Source organism: Adelges cooleyi, unplaced genomic scaffold, assembly GCF_023614345.1.
Source record: "Adelges cooleyi isolate 19-005CV unplaced genomic scaffold, UGA_ACOO_1.1 ACOO_flye_CR_arks_rails_tigmint_CR_PRNA_307, whole genome shotgun sequence".
Taxonomy (NCBI): Eukaryota; Metazoa; Arthropoda; class Insecta; order Hemiptera; family Adelgidae; genus Adelges; species Adelges cooleyi.
Window position 1 is genome coordinate 571,362 of NW_026095978.1, and position 5,902 is coordinate 577,263.

The window sequence follows — 5,902 nt, forward strand, 5'->3', positions numbered from 1 at the left end:
GTCGTATAACATTGATAAACTGTTATTTCTGATCAAAGCCTTATTTAAAACGTCATTCATTAACAAACTTTCAACTGTATAATCGTTTCTATTCATTTGAGATTCGACAGTTTTTAATTTTTTTAAATTTTTGTCGACGAGTCTGTTGACACATTCTATGAGTCGTGTGTTGTCTTTATCGACCATAAAGGCGCAGCAGCGTTGGGTTAAAAGAGTAATAGTGGCTTTTGTAAATTCTTCACGAGTTGATGGCTTTGAACAGCTATTTACCGTGTAATGTTCGATCAGGTTGATGATAAATCGATGATATCGTTTCAGCGTATCCAATTTAGAAATCACCCCGTTTTTATCCACAGATCCCTGTTTGGTTAGTGGTACTTCGCTGTTGAGTAGACTACTGTTGCTAAAATATAGTTTCATTGCTAAAATCGAGTCCGTTACTTTGCGGTTGGCATCGTTGTACGGACTAGTCGAATTCAACGTATTTACGATAGTCTTCAACGAATGGTCGAGCTTTTCTTCTATCGATAAGATAGACGTTATCATAGTGTTAAAACAAGATTTCAATTGCTCGGACATTTGTAAATTATTTGCATCAAACGTCATCGATTCGCACTGTGATATGATATAATCACTTAATATAAAATGAACGACGACAACAAATGAAAACTGACAGTTGTTCCGTTTTAACGATTTCAAGATTGATTTTGCATGCTCTAATTTTTCTTTCTCTTCTTTTTCAAAGAGTTCGTATTTATACTTGGAAGTGTCATACTGAAAAAATCCTACCTCTTCGTATTCATAATCACACAAATTTTTATTTATCTCTGTAACAGCTTTTATGTCAGATTCCATAGCTTTTATATCTTCTGTAAATCGTTTCAAAAGCGTGGTAAAACCTTTAACGGTTATCGATTTTTGATATTCGGTTGAATAACCAACTCTTTTGTTAATTTCAGAACTGTTGATTTGTGAACCTGTAAAAATTGTACTTAGCGCATTACTGCTGGTCGTGCTAATCGTTCTTTGGTACATCACGTTCCTCAATTTTACATGTAACAATCCGGGAAAGTTAAATTGTCTTAAAACGCCTATGGCGTTGGTTACAATATGTTCTGTATGCGGATCTAGAGCATTGCCCAAACCGATTATATTTAATATTTCTCTGGTCAAATAAAAAACTGTCATTGCTATGCTCTGGAACACTATTGTCTGGCTTTTTGTCACGTTCTCTGAACGATAATCCTTTTTGCCTATGTGTTTTAGGTAATGTTCACGTATCTGGAACATGCTGAGTCTATTGTCCACACGCATGGATCCCAATCTACTGTATGGGTCGTCGGGATTGAACCGGATTTCCGAAACTTTGGTCAAAAATAACGTTTCCGGTTGGAAGTATTCGCTTTTAAAGTGCGTTTCTGGTAGTTCGAATCTGTCGACAATTTCGTTGTCACGAAAGTGATTATTACTGATCCATCGCCACCAAATGTCTTCCAAGAACAATTCCAGACCGCAAATGACTCGATCAGGTTTCGCGTGTACAACTTCATTTTAAAGTACTTTTTGGGCAAGTTTAGCTCGAATTGGTTTTGGCCGTGCGACGGGTCGTACGTGAAATTGTCTTTTGTTAAACCGCTCACAAACAAGTAAAATGACATGATCGCGTTCAATGCATTTTTGTTGGCTCTCGTATGGAATAATTTTGTATAGTTCAACGCCGTTGTTAACATTTTTAAAGTACTAGCTTGCCACTGTTTAAACTGTTCATTCATGCCGTCCAAGCATCCAAGCAACTTGTTTAAAGCAATCCAATTTTGACCGGCTTTTTTTGTCGATAATTCATTTTGTATCTCCTTGCATTTAGCAAAATCATATTCAACCTTATGTATGTACTGCAATATTTGAGAGCAATACAAACAACACAGCGCGGTAAGCGACATGTCGGTTATATCTCGATAGTTGCCACTGTCAACACTCCAGTCGGCTAGGTTTGGGCCGAACGTTTCACTAAGGGACGTGTACTTGCCGTCTTTCCATATGTCGACATCCTTGAGAATGTCTAAACCGGGCGTTTGAGTCAATACGCTGTCGATCTTTACTTCATCTTCTTTCGATAATATCATAGTTGGTAATGAACAAATAATGCACAGTATAATTCTTACCTGGAAAACATTCGAAGACGTCATTTTGGTATGTCTTCTCCAGATTTTTTCTTTGTTAATTGATCTGCTACGTAGCACGCGTTGGAATAATATGTTTTGTACAATCAACAATAATATTCTTCGCCTAAAACCGAAAGTTCCTATTACTTCATGTTGTGCTCGACATATAGGTCGATTTGAAATATTACTGTTTAAGCAACTCGTCTACCAAACACATGTCAATGTGTCATGCATAATATCATATATTATTGCAGAACAAAATGGCTACATATTGTATTTTATAAATAAAGCTGTAAAATGGTAATAATTTACGTTTCGCACGAGTCACTTTACTGATTAGCTTTATGGTTTGGAATCTAAAATTCGGGACATATTATTAGTATTGGAATTTGTTAAAATATAATTTTTTATTTTACTCATTAGTACTGTGTCGACGGCTAACAGAAGCATTGTAACAGAAACTATTTTTGTTTTAAAATACCACAATCGGGAAAATGATTGATTGTTTAATATACAACTTTTGTTGTCGTAAGATCGATTTAATATAATATTCAATTATTATTTTGTTCTTAGACACGATACTACACCTATATACAATGTTAAGCTATAATCTTGTTAAGGCCTTTACAATACACGTTATTTTCAAATGTTTTTCTTTAACAACAGGTCAAATAAGGGCCAAAAATATGACAGCGTTTTAAACGAAAATGAACCCTTCGTGTTTAATAGAATTATGTATTTAGCTGACGAACTCATAAAAAGTTTTTGAAAAATGTATACTTACAATTTTTTTGCTTCTTAGACAACTAATCTGAAAGTACGGAGTAAACCGGCAAAGAAAAGTAAGTCTATTGTGTTCAAGGTTTTTGCTGGAATGTTTTCATAACTGTAAGATTTCGTCATAGGAAGGCAGGTGGGCTTATGATGTTTTTGTGAAAAATGTCAACACATAGGTACGTCTTACATTGACAGAAAGTCAAAGCCGCATTTTTTTGTTGTTTTCAATTCGAGAAATTTTATTCAAATTAGGTGTACTTATTTTTTTTTGCTGTTTTATTTTATTCAATTTTATCACTTTTATTTATAATTATTCCCGTAGACCTTTGACCTTTCTGTCCCCTCGTTGCTTTGATCCCATTATGTCTATACTCTACTGTACTAGTCCTCTTGGATAAAATCACTATCAAATTAACGCATTGATACTTATTTGTAAATACAGCACCTCAATTAAATACTTTCTAACTTTGCTGGTTTATACTGTGCTTGGTTTGGACTGTACTGGCTTGAAAATACTAACTACCGATTTGCATGGAAGCGTTTTTTCGAAAGTGATTTTATCACTTTCAGATTTAAAATTTCCTGTAAACCTTTGACCTCCCCGTCCCCACTATGCCCCGACCCCACTGTACTGGTTTTTTTTTATTTATTAGAACGAATATACAATCTATACAATATGCTTAGGTATATGTTAAAAAACTTTTTTTATATGTATTTAATTATACGAATAAGTACAATCAAAGCGACGGACTTTTCTATGGAGATTCTACCTCTTCGACAGAATACCATTGAACTCTTTTTTTTACACTGAGAAGGATTTTCTTTGAATGTGCTCTAAACATACATATGTATACATATTTTTTATTATTTACAGCAATGATGTTGTATGTTAATTATCGACTCGACTCGTATCATGCGTTACTAATAATACATTGAGCATTTATAGAAATGAGTAATAGCATTGTCAATGACAGTAAATACAAAGGATTTTTTTTTTGCTAAGCCTCTTACACGGCCAATACGGTGATTAAATATTCTTTTTGAAGCACTATTATAACGTATTGTATGAGCTGACTTCGTGTATAGACTACTAGTGCATAAGTACCTCATCACGTGAGCTCTCTAAAATTCACTGAGGGACGCAATTAATAACTTACAGGTTTTGAGTAGGGTATACATAACATTAAAGAAACAGCTTAATACAAACTTGGATATGAACATATTATAAAAGGTAGACATAAAGTAGGTGTACCTATTCTTTTGTGTGAATGTGTGTGTTTTGAACACAAGTATTTTTTTGCTATACTTACATACATATTTGTCGTATATAAATATATATATACAACCAACCGCTTAAAAATTGACGCTAATACCATATTCACTGGAATTTTGCAATAGACACTTTGTTGAATATTTATGAAGGAACAAAACGTTTTGAAAACCTGCTGTTGTTGTCTAAAAGGATCGCAGGAAGTATGTTAAGGGGTTTGTGTGGGCGATAAACCTTTAAATTATGTAAATTCTATTTATTGTCCATTTGGAGGTATGCGACCGTTAAAATAGAGAATTCTAAATCCATTCGTTTCGATGGAAATACATTTTCCACTACATCCAATTATTATATTAGAGTACAGTAGCTAAATCTATTTTTTTTTTTTTATAAAAAATTTAATTTTTAATCTCTATAAAAGAGCACAGAAATTATACAAACCGAAACAGAGTGGGTCTAGTAAATGATGTAATATTTATGGCGCATTAAATAGTAGGGATTATGTAAGTTGTGCAATATTCGAATGATAAATCAAATAAAACGAGCTAATGAAAAAGTGCATCCTAGAAGGATAATAATATGGAAAATTGTGCACTATATTACCGCTGTGTAGACAATTAACGGTATGTACTGTGTACAGAGTATTAGCATGATACATTTTAGAGGACATCTACAATAAAAATTGTATGTGAAAAATAATCAGCTAAATTTTAAAAGTGACGGATTCGACTAACAGAGAAAAGATAACATCGAAGGGTACATTATTGTTTATTATGGCAGTTGGTCAAAAGTGTCAGACAGATACATCCGATAGTCTGTTAGCCGTCGAATTAATAATTCACAACGGTACCAGTGTTTAATGGTAGATTATAGAGACGACTGAGAAGATTGTAATTGGTTTTTGGATCGATTCTGCTGTTCCTGATAGCTGGATAAACGTGAGGTAATCTCGTCTGTTGTAGACAATAGGATTTGATTACAATTATGTATTACGGTGAGATGAGTTTCCGTTCTAAGAACCTGACAAATATGACGTGCCACAACCCTATATTATTGCTGAACGTTCAATTTGATTTGACGAAATAATCAAACATAAGGTGTTCTTTGTTATCCCACCATGCGCGTATTGGGTTCTTTTGTTTTTTACACATTTACATATTCTTCGACGAATCGAAAATTGTTACTCCCTGGTAAGTTTTGAATAATTTTCATTAATGTCTAGAAACGGATTTCGATTTCCGCATAGATTAAAAATAATAAATAGTTAAAGCAAATTGTTTCATTTCTTTGCTATATCTATAACCCCCTTTTTTTCTTTGTTTCTGCATTAAATATGGTGTAATAAATCTAGTTAAGTTTGGAGGTAAACATTTTTTACAGTGATTTAAAAAAGACTCTACAGAGTCTAATTGATCTAAAACATTGAGCCTGTTCTCTAATGTCCTGATACGGCCATTGGCTAATCAGAGTTCTTTCCTTAACTCTAATTTTCTAGGAGTTGAATTTGAAAGATGCGATGGGGTTTAAGTGCACGTGTCCGAGTTACTGACAGACAAACTTGACGATGAATGATTTGGACTTCAGCAAACTAAAGGCGCAAACAAATCCAAATGACTTGCCGGTTTAGCCAGTATGCCATCTAAAACCACCAATAATCGTTAGTTCTTACAATATATAATATACATTATATATT